This window comes from Lissotriton helveticus, chromosome 11 (assembly GCF_964261635.1).
Source record: "Lissotriton helveticus chromosome 11, aLisHel1.1, whole genome shotgun sequence".
NCBI classification, from domain to species: Eukaryota; Metazoa; Chordata; class Amphibia; order Caudata; family Salamandridae; genus Lissotriton; species Lissotriton helveticus.
This window is the reverse complement of record NC_136072.1, coordinates 252,568,366-252,587,502: the sequence shown is the minus strand read 5'-3', so window position 1 is coordinate 252,587,502 and position 19,137 is coordinate 252,568,366. Positions and strand designations below refer to the sequence as shown.

The 19,137-nt window shown below is 41.5% G+C and overlaps 1 long non-coding RNA gene across 1 annotated transcript in view; it reads right to left on the bottom strand.

Moving 5' to 3' along the window:
- Positions 1-1,040: 1,040 nt before the first annotated feature.
- The window catches only part of LOC144791032 (uncharacterized), a 222,079-nt gene continuing 203,982 nt past the window's right edge, over positions 1,041-19,137 (bottom strand). The window contains exons 2-3 of the long non-coding RNA XR_013602279.1: positions 10,529-10,654; positions 1,041-1,595 (exon numbers count right to left, since the gene is read on the bottom strand). This is a non-coding gene — a long non-coding RNA (uncharacterized LOC144791032). The remainder of the gene's footprint in view (positions 1,596-10,528; positions 10,655-19,137) is intronic.

Sequence of the window (19,137 nt, the reverse complement as noted above, 5' to 3'; positions counted from 1 at the left end):
GGGGTCACATTGTCATTAAGTCCAGTGCCAAGATTAAGCGTTAGGTCATCTCGGCAATAGTGGGGTACTGTGCAGCATCACGTTCCATGCCTCTGTCTGTGGCATCTGTAGTCCAGAGCGAACCATCCATGTGATTGGGAGGTGTTTAGCAGGCTTCTGCACTATTGGGTCAGAAGTGCATGGATGTCTTGTTATATTGAAAGTAGGTATCAATTTCCTCTGCTAGATAAACCATGATGGATCTGTACATGAAAGACCATGCACTGTAGTTTTTTTGGGACTTTCAATAGTAGTTTTATTTCTTTAGCTATTTAATATTTTTTGTCTTATTTTAGATAATGTAGTATATAAATAATGTTAAAAATATTGAAAGTATTTAAAAAAAAATTAATTTATTGAGCAAGTATTTACTTTTTATTTAAGTTATTGTTTTATGTGTGTAGATGTATTTGTAATTTGTAATTGTTATATTCTACGCCATGTTAAGTTATGCACTGTATCTTTAATGAAATTGTATGTTCTACTGTCACTATGTTTATGAGGTCATCACATCTTGCCCATGGTGGAATGTTATGTTTCAATACATGAGACAAACTGCATCAAGGACAGATGAGACTGGCAGATGAAGAGCTGTGTAGATTCTACTGAATAAATCTTACTTTATTCATCCACCTGCCTTGAGGATTTACTACATATTTTTGGCGACGAGGCCTACACAGCTGAGCCCACGCATCTATCTACAAAAACTGAATTTTCAAGGGATTTTCTTCTTAAATCCACATCAATCCATCTGCCGCAACTGCCACTTTTCTTCAATGAAGTCTTCAACCTTACTCTATTTTCAACGGACTTGAGGACCAACTCTACATCGGAGACATTCGAAACAAACAAGCCTTCAACATAAAACTACAACTTCAACATTTCGAGATAAGTGACTGTTAATTTATTTCAATATTTTCAGCTGTACCTTCGATTTCCAGCTCATTATCTACTGTATGTGATTTTCAACTAACGTGTGTTTACAGCGGTGGCATTGCGATTTTCATGTACAGCTAAGAACAGAAAAACAAATTTTTTCCATTTGTTTGTTCTATTCTACACGCACAGTCTCTTGCACATCGTTCAATTACATATGTTGGAACGTTACTTGCATACCCTGTTTCTTGCCGAGGCGAGTGAAGGAACGAGACGTTTGTGCGAGAGTGTGAAGCACTATAGTTTTGAAAATATACACTGAGACTTTACCGGCATTTTGTTCACCGTCCCAGAGCGAGGCTTCTGCGCGAGAGTGTGAAGTGTGAGGTAACAGAACGAGACCTGTACTCGTGCGAGACTTTTCTACGTCTTCCAATTACATTCCCCTCTGCGCATGCTCCGTAGCTTTGCCAACCACCGTGAAGCTATTTTGCCAACCACGCAGTAACGCTCATTTCAATATTTTCGTTATTGATTTATTTCTATAATGTCTTCTTTACAGTCTATCAATGCTCCTCCTTCTTTTCTTGAAACTCCAGGAGATCCTCCAGTAAAGTCGGATATTTGGTTTGACGCCTTCGAGACATACTTAGGTGCCATTGGAGCTTCGAGGTATCGTCCTGAAAGAAAAAAGTGTCTTTTGTTACACTCTCTTGGTTTCGAGGGTAGATCTATTTTCAAACACTTACCTGATCCTCCTAGAGATAACGAAGTTAGTGATGAGTATCAAACTACCGTTACGAAACTAAAACTTAGATTTGATAAACAACCCAATTTGATTGTCCTTAGACACAAATTCTTTATGAGGAAGCAATCTGAAAGTGAAGATGTTGATGCTTATGTGTCCACTCTCAGGAAGTTGGCTTCTGTCTGTCTTTTTGAGAACTTTACTGAACAATTAATTCATGACCAATTCGTTGGTCATTGTAAAGATAAACAGATTAGACAAAAGTTACTTTCTATGGACAATCCCACTCTTGATGAAACCATTAAAGTAGCGAAAAGTATAGAGACATCTCATATTTCCCTTAAGGAATTAGAAGACAAACCAGTAGATAGCATCAATTTTGTTGGTAGTTCGAGGAAAGCAAAGAATAAATCCACAAAGACTGTGAGCAATTTTTCTCCAAGGTTCAAAGATACTGTTTCTGTGCCTAACAATATTTGTCTACGATGTGGAAGTTCTACCCATAGTAAAGGAGCGAAATGCCCAGCGTTGAATTCTATGTGTAACTACTGTAAAAAATAGGACATTTTGCCACTGTTTGCTTAAAAAAGAAATTCCAAAAGAAAACTATAGCTTGTGTGATTGCATCAGATAATGAAAATGAAAATGAAAAAATGAAAAAATGGCATTTGTATAGCGCATAACTGCCCTGAGGCCTCGCAGCGCTTGAAGATTAAATGGTTTAGCGCAGGCTCAGGGCAGATCAGCAGGATTTTGCAAACAAATGCGTTTTCAAGGCCTTTCTAAAAGACAAGAGGTTGCTGTTTCCTCGGATGGTGAGGGGAAGGGCGTTCCAGAGTCTGGCCGCCGAGTGGGAAAAAGAGCGGCCACCGCACCGGGCTTTATTCATCTTAGAGGAGGTAGCCAGCTGCAGGGTGCCAGAACGAAGGGAGCGAGCTGGAACATAGGGCGTAACCAAGGGGTGCAGAATCGCTGGGCCTACACGATGGAAGGATTTGTGCAGGATGCACAAAGCCTTGAACTGCACTCTGGCAGCCATTGGGAGCCAATGGAGGTCTTTCAGAGCCTTCCTCGCCGACTGCCGACGGGGCAGATTAAACAGTAGACGGGCCGCACTATTTTGTGTGACCTGGAGCTTCTGAAGTACCGAGGCCGGTGCTCCCAGATAGAGAGCATTCCCGTAGTCCAGGCGGGAGAGAATCAGGGCCTGGACCATGATCCTCCTCGCCTGGAGAGGGAACAGAGGGAGCACCCGCCGGAGCATCCTCATTAGTCCAAAGCAAGTGGCAGCGGTCTTAGTGGCCTGGACCGAGAAATCAAGAGCGGTGTCGAGCCAGATCCCGAGGCTCTTTATCTGGGACCTGGGGGCGGGGGAACGCCAAGACATGGTGGCCAGACGGGTGCAAGAACAGACGGGGAGGAATTTCCGAGGAGAATGATGTCTGTCTTCTCCCCGTTGAGTTTCAGACAGGAGGCTTGCATCCATCTGGCAACAGCCTCTAGACAGGGGCCTAAGGTGTTGGATGATCCGTCTGCGTGGTCTAGCGAGACCACCAGCTGCGTATCATCCGCGTAGGTGACAATACGCACACCAAAGGGATGGACTATCCTGTCCAGAGGTTCCATGTAGGCGTTAAAAAGGGTCGGGCTCAGGGAGGAGCCCTGAGGAACCCCGCACCTGAGAGGATGTTTGGGAGAGACTGTCTCACCCTCAAAGACCTGGAAGAAACGCTCGCTCAGAAAGGAGGCAAGCCAATCCAGGGCCGCGCCCGACACGCCATGCCAGCCAGTCGATGTAATAGCGTGCCATGGTTCACCGTGTCGAACGCGGCGCTAAGGTCTAACAGGATGATGGCCACCTTTCCTCCCTGATCAAGAATAGCTCTTGCTTCTTCTGTAACCGCTAACATAGCGGTTTCGGTACCATGTTGAGGACGAAATCCTGTCTGGGAGGCACGCAGCAGACAGTTGGACTCCAAATAGTCTGTTAAGATGTTGTTGACGTGCCTCTCCAGCAGTTTACTCAACCAGGGGAGCAACGAAATGGGACGGTAGTTGGACAGGTTGCTCTGATCCAGGGTGGGCTTTTTGAGAAGTGCCCTCACCATGGCACATTTCCAGGAGAGTGGGACCAATTTGGACACAATGGAAGTGTTTAAGGTTTCCAAGATGACAGGGCGAATAACGTCCAAGGCCTTGACAAGGATCCGGGGGGGTGCCGGGTCATTGGGTGACCCGGAAGTAACTTTGGAGATTAATCTATCCAGACTACAGGCATCAAGAAGCGGAATTGTGTCCAGCTTACAGAGAGCCAGAGAGTCAGCTGGTTTGTGTGGGGCAGAGCAGGCGATGACCATAGAATTGCTAAAGGAGGAGTATATGGTCAATATTTTCTTTGAAAAGAAGGCAGCCAGCTCATTGCAGCGATCTTGTGCACCTTCGGCAGTGGGACGCTCAGCCGGGGGTGAGATAAGGGACTTAGCTATCCTAAAGATTTCCCTAGGGGCATTGGCTGCTGCATTAATTTTCCCTTCATAGAAAAAGGCTTGCGCCTTTTTAATCTCTAATTTGTAGAGCTTCATTGCAGACCTATAATCATCTTTCCTAGACGAAGAATGGTCCTTCCTCCACGCTCTCTCCAGTTTACGGCAGTCAAGTTTTAATGACCTTAGAGCAGGAGTGTACCAAGGTGCGACTTTAGGTCTTCTAATGAGTTTACAAGGGCGTTTGGGAAGAACTAGGTCTAGGGTGCTGGAAATCCAATGATCAAAATCGTTAGAGGCAGAGGCAGGAGTCGTAGCCTTCCTCGGGGGATCTTGGACGAGGGCAGTTGTCCAGTCAGTGAGAGAAAGAGAGGACCATTTCCTGCCCAGATACTTGATAGGAACATCACAAGGGGAAGAGGAGTTGGAAAGCCAGGTAAAAGGTATCAGGAAGTGATCGGTCCAGGGTAGTGGAACTGGGGACTCTACATTAAGGTTGGTGTTGCTGTATATGTGATCAAGAAGATGTCCCTTCTTGTGGGTTGCCTGATGGCCTCTCTGGCAAAGATCTAACGCTTGCATGTTGACCCGTAAGTTATTAGCTGACGTATCATGGGGGTCATCTAAATGGATGTTAAAATCCCCAAGCAAGGTGAAGTTAGATGAGGTCAAAACTGTGTTGGCAGTGAGGTCCGTGATTTGCGTAATGAAATTGTTAAGGGAACCAGGTGGGCGATAGAGTAAGATACCGGAGAAAGTGGTGGTGGGGGAAAAATCAAACGCAAAGTGTAAGCTCTCGCAGGTCGGCGAGGAGTTGGGAATGACACGACACTTAAAACTGTCCCTATATATGATGGCCAGGCCCCCGCCTCTCCCCGACTGGCAGTCGAGGCGCTTGAGGGTATAGCCTTGAGGTGTGGCCCATATTGTAGTCGGGTCATTGTCCATCTGGAGCCAAGTTTCCGTTAAAAATAGAGCGTCAGGATTGAGCTCTTCAATCATCAGATGCAGCTCTGTGAAGTGTTTAGGTAGTGACCGGCAGTTGAGGAGATACAATCTCCAAATCTCTCCCAGGGGGAGAGTGTAGCTGTATGGGCGGGGGGTGCTCCATGTACAGTGCTTACAGTAATGTTCAAGATTAGCTGGGGGAAAAGAGTGGCGACAGGAGGGACTGGTGGGGGGACGTAGGGAGTGTAACAACAAAGAGTTGTAGGAAGTACGAAGACCCACCATAGTGCTGGGCGGCTCCCAAGCCAGGGCCAGCGAGAAGCGTCTGAACGCGGACTGGCGCAGACTGGCTTCTCTTTGGCGCCTCTTTGGCGCGTATACGGCGCTACCGCTGCGCGTCACCGCTGCGCGAGGTAGGAAGAGGTCATATAGATTAGGTGAGGGTGGAGACTAGCCGTCAACCTCCCCAAGATGGCTGCCCAGGATGGAGCAACCAGGAAGTGGTGTCGCTTGAACCTCCCTCCACAACAATCAGCACAGAAGCTGTGGTGGACCGGGGAGTAGCGACCAGAATGCAAGTGAGAGCTCAGAAATATATTTAAAAACACATATTAGTACAATCAATTGGTTTTTAAAAGTCTGTAAAACTAAATAGATGCTTGCAGTAATCCTTATCACAGTCAAGCGCTAGCGCTACGATCTTCGTTGGTTAATGATCGTGCGCGATTGACTCCCGCCCTAAAATAGTGAGGGCGAGGGGGGAAACTAGCCCGTCAACCACCCCAAGATGGCTGCCCAGGATGGAGCAACCAGGAAGTGGTGTCGCTTGAACCTCCCTCCACAACAATCAGCACAGAAGCTGTGGTGGACCGGGGAGTAGCGACCAGAATGCAAGTGAGAGCTCAGAAATATATTTAAAAACACATATTAGTACAATCAATAGGTTTTTAAAAGTCTGTAAAACGAAATAGATGCTTGCAGTAATCAGAATGCAAGTGAGAGCTCAGAAATGTATTTAAAAACACATATTAGTACAATCAATAGGTTTTTAAAAGTCTGTAAAACGAAATAGATGCTTGCAGTAATCCTTATCACAGTCAAGCGCTAGCGCTACGATCTTCGTTGGTTAATGATCGTGCGCGATTGACTCCCGCCCTAAAATAGTGAGGGCGAGGGGGGAGACTAGCCCGTCAACCTCCCCAAGATGGCTGCCCAGGATGGAGCAACCAGGAAGTGGTGTCGCTTGAACCTCCCTCCACAACAATCAGCACAGAAGCTGTGGTGGACCGGGGAGTAGCGACCAGAATGCAAGTGAGAGCTCAGAAATATATTTAAAAACACATATTAGTACAATCAATAGGTTTTTAAAAGTCTGTAAAACGAAATAGATGCTTGCAGTAATCCTTATCACAGTCAAGCGCTAGCGCTACGATCTTCGTTGGTTAATGATCGTGCGCGATTGACTCCCGCCCTAAAATAGTGAGGGCGAGGGGGGAGACTAGCCCGTCAACCTCCCCAAGATGGCTGCCCAGGATGGAGCAACCAGGAAGTGGTGTCGCTTGAACCTCCCTCCACAACAATCAGCACAGAAGCTGTGGTGGACCGGGGAGTAGCGACCAGAATGCAAGTGAGAGCTCAGAAATATATTTAAAAACACATATTAGTACAATCAATAGGTTTTTAAAAGTCTGTAAAACGAAATAGATGCTTGCAGTAATCAGAATGCAAGTGAGAGCTCAGAAATGTATTTAAAAACACATATTAGTACAATCAATAGGTTTTTAAAAGTCTGTAAAACGAAATAGATGCTTGCAGTAATGCTTATCACAGTCAAGCGCTAGCGCTACGATCTTCGTTGGTTAATGACTCAGATACTGAAATTATCTCAGTTATTTCTGACCATATAGAGTCTAGTGAGACATCAATACCTCTTACAGGTGATCCGTCAACTTGTGTTGATCCTATAGTTGAAATACTTGTTGGTGATAAGAAACTTGATCTTCTAGTGGATTCGGGTGCAAGGATCACCATGATTACTGAGGAACTATTCCATGAAACGTGGGGGGAGAGAGTATTATTTCCTCCTGACAGAAAACCTATTTCATATGAAAAACGTAGAATTGCATTGCTTGGATTTTTCGAGGATTACTTGGAGTTTAAAGGCAGGAGAATAAGGGGAAAAGTGTATGTAGCTATCAAGGGATTAAATATTTTAGGGTGGTTTCACGAGGGTCTTTTTGGCATGCAACTTAGACCAGGCACAAAAGAACAAGTATTGCTTGTCTCTTGCAAAGAGGAAAGCACTAAGTGGGTCAATGAATTTCCTTCTGTTTTTAGTGATCAACTAGGTAAGATCACTGGGTTCAAACATAAAATTATTGTTAAGGATGGAGCAACTCCTATTAAACACAAACTCAGGAGTGTTCCCCTTAGCATTAAAGAGGACCTGAACAAAGAAATAACTATGCTATGTGAAAAGGGAATTATAGAACCTACTGACTCATCATTATGGTTGTCTCCTCTTGTGGTCGCACGCAAGAGAGATGGTAAACTAAGGGTATGTGTGGACCTTAGATCCTTGAATAAGGAGATTTGGGTTGACTCCCACCCTTTGCCTAAAATTACGGACCTATTTACCAGTATCAAAGGTGCGAACATTTTTTCAAAATTAGACCTGGCTAGTGCCTATCATCAAATAGAACTTCACCCTGAATCACGATCTTTAACAGCTTTTGTATCTCCACTCGGTACTTTCCGCTACAAAAGAATGCCTTTTGGACTAGCCTCTGCGGCTTCTGTATTTCAAAGGGTGATGCAAAATTTGTTGAGAGATGTTGAGGGTGTTCTTGTTTTCCAAGATGACATTTTGATATATGCCAAAGATGATGAAACACATGATAGCATTATTAGGAAGGTTTTAGAAATTTTCAAAAAAATGGAGTTGTATTGAAAACTGAAAAGTGCAAGTTTAGTTGCAGTGAGATAGAATACCTAGGTCATTTACTTTCTCATGAAGGAATCAAACCAAGACAAGGTTTAATTGATGCTATTATGAAATCACTTGTACCTAAAGACAAGTCTGGAGTTAAGTCATTGCTCGGACTGTTGGAATATTATTCAAGATTTGTCCCTAACTATGTGTCACTAGTTAAACCCATTAGCAATTTGCTCAAGTTTTCTACTAAATTTTCATGGACAACAGACTGTGATCGTGCTTTCATGGAGTTGAACGATATCTTGAAGAAGAGCCATGCTCTTACACCATTTGACCCTGATTTGCCTTGTTTTATTACAGTAGATGCGAGCAAGGTGGGTTTAGGGGCTATTCTTACTCAACGTTCTGGTGAACAAGAATATACTGTTGCTTTTGCCTCCAGAGTTCTAAGGAGCGCTGAGATTCAATACTCAGTTATAGAGAAAGAACTGTTGGCTTGTGTATGGGCTATTGATAAGTTTTGTGGCATCAATAGATGTACCCATTTTGGCTGTTGGGTCTGAGGAAGATTGGAAGGCATTTTTATTAAAGGACAAGGTGTTACAAGAGGTGTTCAATTTTATCCAGAATGGGTGGCCAAAGGAGAAGTCTTTGTCTTCCGAGTTACAACCCTATTGGAAAGTAGAGTCAGAAATTTCAATTGAGGATGGCTTAATACTGAGATGTAAGAAACTTGTTCCACCTCATTGTCTTAGACCTATCATTATGAAAGAAACTCATGAAGGGCATTTAGGTATTTCTCTTACAATACGTCGCATACGACAAGATTTTTGGTGGCCAAGCATGGATAGTGAGATCAGGACGTTTGTTGAAAACTGTCCTGTGTGCTGTTTTTCTTAAAAATCACTTAAAGTGATTGTTCCACCTTTATCTCCTATTGAATGCCCAGCTAGCCCTTGGAATAAAGTAGGTATCGACATTATGGGTCCCTATGAAATTTTACCTTTGGGAATGAAGTTCATTATTGTTTTGATGGATTATACATCCAAGTGGCCTGAAATAAAGGTGGTAAAAGAAGCTAATTCGACTAATATTATCAAATTTCTAAAGGAGGTATTTTTGAGAGAAGGTTTCCCTCAGTTTATTATCTCAGATAAAGGGACTCAGTTTGTAAGTGTAGAATTTCAAACTTTTCTTAAAACCTGTGGAATAAAACACCTTAGAAGCTCTCTCTATTATCCACAAACCAACGGTCTTGTAGAAAGAATGAACCGTGTTGTGGGTGATTGCGTTAAGTGGGCTGTAAAAGGGAAGCATGATGTCTTTGCATCTATTGAAAGCATGCTTTGGTTTTACAGAACTACACTGCACTCTTCCACGAAAGTTTCGCCTTTTGAAGTACTAAGAGGTAGGAAAGCTAATACTAGTTTTCGACCTGGGTGAATGTGCAAGTGGTCTCACTCCTTAGTTGATGTTGAGTCGGTTTTAGAAACAGTCAAAATAAATTCTGAAATGACACAAAATAAGGAGAAAGCATGGTTTGACAAAAAGAGAAACGTCAAGATAGTTACGTTGAGTGTGGGAGATTTTGTTAGAATTAAGAATTCTACTCACACAAAGAAAGGGAAGTGTAAATATAGTGAACCCATCAAAATTGTACGTATTGGTGTCAATGCTATTCAAGTAGAAGGTGGATGCTGGTGGAATATTTCGAAAGTTGTAAAAGTAAAAGCAAATTTTGTTTCTGGAGATCATAATGAACATGACAGCAACATGAATTTATCTCATAGGAAGAGTACTAGATCTATTAATTTACCTTGCAGATTTCGTGATTAGGTACTATTATAATTCTTTACAATGTCGTTTTTTTTAGGTTTTTTGTTGTTCCCTTTTTCTGTAATGTTCCCAAATGTCATGTTTGTAGATACATTTTTAGACTATGTATTATTGTTATTCACACTAACAGTTTTCCTTTAGGAAGAAAAGGAGGTATGTTATATTCCAAGCCATGTTAAGTTATGCACTGTATCTTTAATGAAATTGTATGTTCTACTGTCACTATGTTTATGAGGTCATCACATCTTGCCCATGGTGGAATGTTATGTTTCAATACATGAGACAAACTGCATCAAGGACAGATGAGAATGGCAGATGAAGAGCTGTGTAGATTCTACTGAATAAATCGGTCTTTATTCATCCACCTGCCTTGTGGATTTACTACAGTAATATTTTGTAATTATATATAAGTTATTAAAATAATTATTAAAGCGTATTATTAAATAAGTGTATATTATATATTTTATGTATATGTTTAATTAATGTTTTATTATGATATATGTATTATTAATTCATTGTAAACATTATTAAATATTTTAGCAGTTTATTTTATTTATAAGTATTATTTACTTTATTTTACACTTTTTTTAACAGAAAAAAACTGATATTTTCAATTACGATATTTTTAACATCGATATTTTTTTTCGATATTTTTGTACTTACCATGTTGTAGATAAGATGTCGATATTCTTGCCTTCGATATTCCAGCGTCGAGATTTCTATAGGTTGATATTTTCTAGGTCGATATTCTGTCAGTGATTCCTGTGAATCACTACCTGTGTAAGGGCGCTGTAAAGTGTGCATACACCATCATCAAAATTTTGATATTTTCAGGACCAACATGTATGGCTAAAGTAAGTGAAACAGCCGAAAGCCTCAATATGCAGGTGTGTACTAGAAACGATCCACAGAAGTATATTTTACTTACATTCAAGCAGCAGTCAATGATTTGTGAAGTACACGTCATGCTTGAGTGTGTACAATGCACAACATCAAAAAGCCTCTCTATTTGAATTCAACTGCACGAAAATGTCTTTAAGACAAGTTTAAATTATGGAAAAATCAAATATCTCCTGAAATACGCATCAATGAGTTGTTATGTATGTTTACGAGATCGATCAATCAATGACTTCCACACCAAGCCTTATTAAAAATGTGATAGTAGATACAGACCTTCTTGTGTTGGAAATGTGATAAATGGAACCGTATTAATAATTACAAGAGAGTGCTATGGGATCTCTTCCTTGCCACTGCTAAATTTATATTTGATTTATGGGTGTTGATACATGCTGTTATGGCAGTGTCTATACATTTTCGTCAGTATTAAGAACTGCCATAACACAGACATTATTAGTATGAACAAAAAACTTTCACAATAGATTTCATTACTTATGTAGTGCAAAGTGTTCCTTGTAACCTCATTTGCAGTTATTGTGGTTTATTTCGTATTACATATTGCTATGTGGCCATTTCGTTTTCATTTAACGAATGACAATCTATGAAACATGGCATCCTTTTAGTAGCCTGCTCAAAGAATTTCCTTAACCTTTCAGCATTTTGAACAGTACCGTGATTTTGTTTTTCAAACATGACAAGGAAAGTTCAGCATGTAGATGGAAGGTCGAGTATTTTAGTTTACTGTCAATAAGGTTGATTATTTCAATTTTTACTCTTGGCTCCTTTAGAAGAAATTACTTTTAACCAAACCCTTTTCAGCGCCAAACAAATTTTGCTGGGATGTGTTTAACTGTATATTGTCTTAGTGACACATTATACAGTTGACTGCAAGAGAGAAGAGAGAACAACTTTTCAAACATCTTTAAATAAAGTGAGATCTTTAAAAAAAAAAAATTGGAAACAGTGGGTCAATCATCAGGACAATTCATACAATTTTAATGTTCTTTAGAAGTGCCCTTCCTATAAATCAGATTCAAATACAAACCGAAATAAGTGACTTCCTTCAAAAGCATTTTTGTCACTAGAGAAAAGCTCATTTTTTAGAGGATAACGTGATGCTATATGCACAACAAATATCACGTTTTTCAAAAGAATTTAAACATTAGCATTGAGATAGCTTCAAATCAGATTCGACTATCTGAAATCGTGGCAGTAATGTTTTGGGAAACATTTACCCATTAAAATCATCAAGAGGGAGCGATAATTATCACTAAGCGCACTTAGCGCTAGGATAATTATCGCCACCCAACTCTGAATTTTATCGTGGTGCTATCAGCAACGCTTATCTCCACAGCGATAAAATTCAGAGTGCAAGCTGCCTAACTGTGTGAATATCGCTGGAAATCCAGCGATAATCACACAACTTTTGGCGATAGCTTGGTGATAGGGCCTCACGGTAAACAACCTTTACAACGCAACTTATACCACGCAGTGCCTTTACAACGCAACTTTTACAACGCAAACCATTACAACGCATTGCGCTGGGGGGCGCTCTAGGATAGGGAATGGGTTTAATGTACTATCCAACACCTTCCCTACTATCCACGGGGACTAGAGTTGGAATAGTAAATTAAACAATTCACTATCCAGCGCCTAAAATCACTATGCGTTGTAATGGTATGCGTTGTAAAAACCGCGTTGTAAAAGCATGCGATGTAAAAGCATGCGTTGTAATGTCATACATCCAGCCTCACATACTTACCCATAATATCCACCTTCCATAGGATATCATGGCTAAGTCAGTTTCAAAGCAGGCGTCAGTTTCAAAGCCTGCAGGCGCAGGCTTAGCAACATTTCTTCCGTTATCCTGGGAAGGAACGCCCACTTTGCATCTCACTAGAGATACAACGCTGTGCATTGAGAGAAAGGGCGAAGAAGCATGGATTCACGCATTAGCGTGTCTTTGCTAAAAGGGAGTTAGCTTTATCGCCGCTAAGCGGCCGAAAGCGGCCGCAAAAGCGGCGATAATTTTTTAACGCCCCCTTGTTGATATGTCCCATAATGCACTAATTTTCTTCAGAACAACTTTCTGTGTGTAAATGTTGTATAAAGACTAAGGAAATGGTTTGAAGTACTCACAAAGCTTCAACGTTTAGTTTATATACAGTCTTTTTGATGGATAACCAGCTGCCCTTTCCCAGTCATTCAACCTGTTCTAGACACTACCCTGACTTTTTACTGTATTTATTTCACTATTCTAGCAGATTGTCTAGTTCTGAGACTACAAATGTATGTGCCGATGTAATTCTCTAAATCAATGTCTACAAAGGTATGTCAACAGTTTCTGAGTAGGGTCTGATGTTTCACTATTTATACATGGTGTCCACTTTGAAGAGGGAGAAGCCTCTAGAGTCTTCCCCCTACAGAGGTGTCTGGAATATCCTGCCTCCCTGCTCTGACCCCAGCTTGTTTGAGGGCACAAAAGACTAGTTAAAACTCTTTGTGAGTACACTGAAGCATAGCCTTTGCAATGTGAAAATATGGTAGGGGACAGCTCCTCCAACTCATCCTGACAGAGATGGTCCATCCTGCCAACATCTATTTCCCCTTGTCTCACTGTCTGGGAGTACTACACAAAGACCAACTGCCAGCTACAGCTAGTTATGTGACCCAGGATACAGACTGTAGGCACCAAATGGTTAGGACAAGAAAATGCCAACTTTCTAAAAGTGCCATTTTCAGAATTGTGACAAAAATCCAGCGTTAATATTAAAGTGGGTTTTACATCCAATTCTTTAGAGACCAAACTCCACTTTCCTACATCTTTCCAATTGAAAGTTATCACTTATTAGATGTAATAAGGTAACACAATGTAATCCTATTGGAGAGAGGCAATTTAAGGGGTTTTCACTACCAGGTCATGTAAACGTTAGAAGTTCATGTCTAACCTTTTAATTACACTGTACCCTGTCCTTAGAGCCAACCCTAGGGGTAACTTATATGTGTTAAAAACTGAGGATTATGCCTGGCAAGATGTTTAATTTGCTAGGACAAAATGGCAGTTTAAAACTACATGCACAGACTGCAATGGCATGTCTGAGACAGGTATAAAAGGCTGCTTAATTGGGTGGCACAATGAGTGTTGCAGGAGCACTAGCAGTATTTCATTTTTCAGGCCCTAGGTACATGCAGTACCAATTTACTAGGGACCTACAAGTAAATTAAATGTGCTGATTGGGTGTAAAACAGGTTCTACATGTTTGAAGGAAAGAGCACAAGCACTTTAGCACTGGTTAGCAGTGGTAACTACACAGTGTCTAAAAAAGTGAATTCAGAACAACAGGAGGAAAGCAATAAGCTTGTGGGACGACCACTTTAAGGCTGACAAGTCTAAAAACAAGCTATGTCTAGCAGTAGGCCTGATAGAAGACCAGCAAAACAAAAAATAATAGGAAATGTGCTTGATGGTGCCTGTAGTTTAACAGAATACTGCTGAGAGAAAAGCAATTTAGAGGTAGTTATACTGTGGTTCTGTGGGACATTGAACTCAATAAAAACTCTACTCCATTCATGAAACTTCCCACCTTCCACTGTGAATATCAGTTCAACCCTGACCCCATAGATTGATTCTGCGGTATTCAACTTAAATTGTAACTGTTGAACGTTACTAATAAAGTGTTGCCCCTAGAGAGGGGAGAGTGAGTTCCATATCCCCTATTGCTTTTAAGGATAACATTTTGAATTTCATGGTTTACTTTTAACTCCATATCCTTGTTATGAGGATGTTGTTCTACTGCTATCCCACATTTGGGGCGAATATTCTCGACAAATCTTGAGTATTGTTGGGTTCTGAGAGATAAACTGTGCATTTTTTTTAATTTTAATTGTTGCCACTGTGTTGAATGACCTGCAGAATGTTGTCAGTACTTTGCACGTTACAAACAAACTTTGGGACACAACAACTTAGCCTCTGCTGCCCAGATCTACCACAATCACCATAATACAACAGGTAAGGAGAAATTTGGTGAGGGACAGGCTGTAGCAAGTGCTTTCTTCCAAAGTATGCTGAATATTTTAAATGTGAAATAAATAAATTAAGCACATTTTGTTCATTATCTTAGTAAATGCGATAAAAATAATAACTGAAGTTATTGGACCTATATTTCGGGAATATGAAGATGTTTAAGATGCCTGTTGTAAGCAAAAAAACCTGGATGATTTTCTAATGGTGAAACGTGGTGTTTTGGCAGGTTTTTTGGCAGAGGAGGGTGCCAATTTAGGGTATGTATGACTTATCCCTTCGGAAGTGTAAGCAGGCTCAGATATCTGCTGCTTTATGACATGCCAGTATGACCCGCCTCAGTTGGTAGATGTGCCACAGGTTCAATTTGTGTAATAGCTTTTAGTCAACTTTAGTAAACATTGTAACCAGTGTGGCAGATTCATTTTAGTTTAAGGCATCAACTTAGCATTGTTTCATCCTACTATAGAAGATGGGTGAATGGATTTATATCAGATGTGTGGATAGAATTACATGTCATGGCTGAGTGTAGTGAGATGAAGGAATTGTTTCCTGAAAGTGTCACATGAAATGATGAATCTCTATATTTTACAAATTAAGTGTTACATTGAACATGATGATTTGATGATTTATAAGTTGGGGCCTGAGCAGTGTGAAAGCATTTGGTAAATCTGACTGTGGCAACCATCACAGTGTCGTTGTAGGAGACCAGCTGAAGATGTAAGTTGTTTAGAGTGGTGAGGGACGAAGTAATCAGAAAAAGAGGACTTGAAGTTTTCTACTGCCTCAAAAGTGGCACAAATTTACAGAAGGCAACATAAAGTCTAACAAGGGAATTTACTATCCAGCGTAATGGGTGGTCTGCACTTGAAAGGTGTATCTTGCTCTAGGCATGTATGTATCTGGTATTTCTGTAGCGCAAACCTAGCCAAAAGCTAAAGGGAGCACTGTGTATCTTCCAAGACAAGTATAAAGTCAACGAGTAAAAGGTTATAAAGCTGGGTTATAGACTGTTAATGCACAGTGATGTAGTGTTCTTTGATGAGATGAGTCTTCAGCAGTGTGCGACAGTCCTGATGGATACAGGGATGTTGACCAGATTTTGAGTACATAGAATTTAAAGACCTGCTGTCTAGTTTTTCCCTTTTTTACACTTTGTAGTCTTCCAGTCTGATGATGTTCTGGCTGTGGGTGTGCAGACAACCCCCAGAAATGGTGCAAGTCAGCAATGGAAGTCAATCAAGTTCATTTAGGATGGGGGTGAAGTGATCATATTTCGTAGGCATGTATTTAATTGTTCTGAGCGCAAATCTCATGTGCGCTGCTCTGTGTCACTTTTTTTCAAGTATGAGGATAAATGCATAAACCCATAGATTTGATTTGAGTCCCATCTACTAAGATAGCCATACTGGGCTTTGCACCAAAACAAATGCCTCCTAAAAGCATAGCTGCTAACAAGGGCAAATGTTTTCATTTCTCCAAAAACATCTGCAAATCGTGGGTGCTGAAGTGCACAGCACGCTTTTCAGTGCATTGGATCATACTATATCTGTCTAGATGTGGTACGTTGTATTGGAAGTTTATGCTTTCAGTACCAATCTCATTCTAAACAGTGCACACTGACCTCTACGAGACGGAGTTAGGCACTGCAGCTTTTTAGAGCACCAGCACAGAGGATGAGAGCAGCAGCAGACCAATCTTATTGGACATAATAAAGAACATAAAAAGTGATGGATGGAAGGCATGAAGTAATCTCAGCCAATCGTATATACTAGGGGCCAAATGCTAGTCCAACTTATTTTGCCAACCACACTGCGCCAGATTAGACTATATGCAAAACAGCGTTGGTTCTGTTACATTAGGAACAGTCCTGCCTGAATTGCAAGCCAGGTCCTCTCAAAACCGAAATACAAGCAACTAAACCTTGGTTTCAAATTATTTGGGTATTGTCAGTAGGGAGTAGCTTGAGTCCTATGGCACAGTGACGTTTAAGAGGATGACTCTTTTGAGAACAAGAAAATGAAGTGTTGGGCAATTTGCTATTCCTTGCTTGATTTTGTTTGGAAATCGTTGTGGTTTGTGGGTAGTGTTATGTACGATAATACTTGTCTAATGGCATTATGTTTCCTGCCATTCAAATTAGACCCTCAGTTACTGTCCTTAACCCCTTAAGTGCGGTGCATGTTCAGCGGACGTCGCGTGCACTACCTCGGTAGTGCTGCGCACGTCCTTTGAACGTTCTGGCCCCGCCCGCGCAATAGAACGTTCCGCACCAGCACGGAACGTTAAGTGCAGCAAAGGTGGTAATGACTCATGTAGGTCTACAGTGTATCATGGCAACAGCACAACAGCAATGTTTCTTGCGAGCTGGGAAAGCAAATCGCTTGTCCCAAGCTTCCTTCCCACCCCGGGAACTTCTCTGGGTTGTTCTCTGCCGCAGTAACTTTTGAGTCTCTCTCCTTCCGGCTAAGTAATTCCAAACGAGAATCATGAAGGAAAATCAGGGAGTCAGTTTCAGGAATGAGATGGTGGCAGAAATTCTCAAAACCTCCTCATTGCTAGGGGCTGACAACAGCACAGCTTACGGCAACTAGTCAGAAGACTGGCAATCTCTGACATCAATGAAATGCGAATGTATTAAGATCACATTACATGGAGCGATCATGACGGAATGCTTACGAGCCAACATAGCCTCTAATGGCTAGTTAGTAAGTAACTTACTGCATCTGTTCCTTGAAGACGCTACATTAAAAAAAGAGTGGTCCCTAGTATCATGGAGGTGCACTAGGAACTGGCTTATTTTCATAAATAATACAGCCAAAAGAATTGCAGATGCCCTGCTAGTGAGAATCCAGCTAGCAGAAGGTGCACTCAAAACAACCATTCAAATCACTGTCTCTAAAAAGAAATTAGCAGAGATCAACAATGGGATTGCGGAGAACAAGGGCTACCTAATGAAGCAGAAAATAACGAAATTTCAAAAGGACATTCTCAAATTCGATAAGAAAAAGGTTTACCCGTATCTTAAGGATGATTTCATTCCCCCTGGAATGAATAATTAATCCGATGAAGGCAAGAACACAACTAGGAGAGGTTAGTTCTCAACCAGTGATTCCAGCACAGAGAGCTGGGGGAGCAATGGTTCCCGGACAAGGCCCACATTCTGGGTACCCAGGATTCCAAGTACCTCCTTTCCAGGGACATGCCTTTTGGCAGTACCCAATTTTTCCACAAGGTCCACCTCAATTCTTTCAACCAGGCAACAACCCACCTTTTTTAGACAGAGGCTGGGGCAGAGGAAGAGGTAGAAGAAGAGGGAATCACAAAAGAGCACAATGGCAAGAACCTCCACAATACTCAGTGAAGACTGGAGCCAGTCCAAAAAGAGAAATTGATTGTAAACCTTTCCCCTAGAGTACTCACTGAGGCAGAAAGCAGGGTCGTATAGAAGGGATTTGGATATGTGCCTACACCCAAAAATTGACGAGTTCAGTGATAATTGTGAACTTCAGAACGTTTTTCGAAAAGTACACCTAAAAGCGTTCTTCCAGGACAAGCCAGCACCTGTAACTAATGACACTGGCCTTCATAATCCTTCAACTTTTACTCCTAACAGCAGTATGGTACCCAATGAGATCCTTACATTTGAACAAGCCATATTGAAAGAAGTTTCAGGAGACATGACCGCTACCCATTTCCACAACCTGTCCTCACTGGAACTCGCGGCTGTAAACTCTCTAGCGAATGATCCGAACATCACCATAAAACAAGCTGACAAAGGAGGAGCCACAATGATCATGTCCACTGTGGACTATGACATGGAATGCAATCGACAATTGGAAAACCGCCAATATTACACCCCCATTGCCACCAATCCCATGGCACGTCTCACCATTGACCATCACAGCAATGGTCTTTGCAGCCGAGACCCAGGGTTGGATAAGCAAGAAAGAAGCAGATTTCCTCATCAAAAAAGATCCAAAAGTGCCTTATTTTTACATTCTACCCAAAATGCACAAGGACACCATCCCACCACCGTGTAGACCAAGTGTTTCAGGAATCGACTCACTCCTTAAACCCTCATCCAAATTTTGTGACCACTTTCTATAACCTTTGGTGAGAAAGACACCCTCATTTTTACAGGACACAGGGTATGTGTTACGCCTGATTGATGAGTTTACTGAATGTGCCACCCTTGCTCTGACAGAGAATATCATTTAATTCTAAAGTCAGTTGTACCACCAAACCCAGGGCACTTTCATGGGTAGTACATTTACTCCTAGTGTAGCATGTCTGTATATGGCAGCATTTGAGAAAAGACTGATCTCCGTAATCTCCAACCCCTACAAAACAA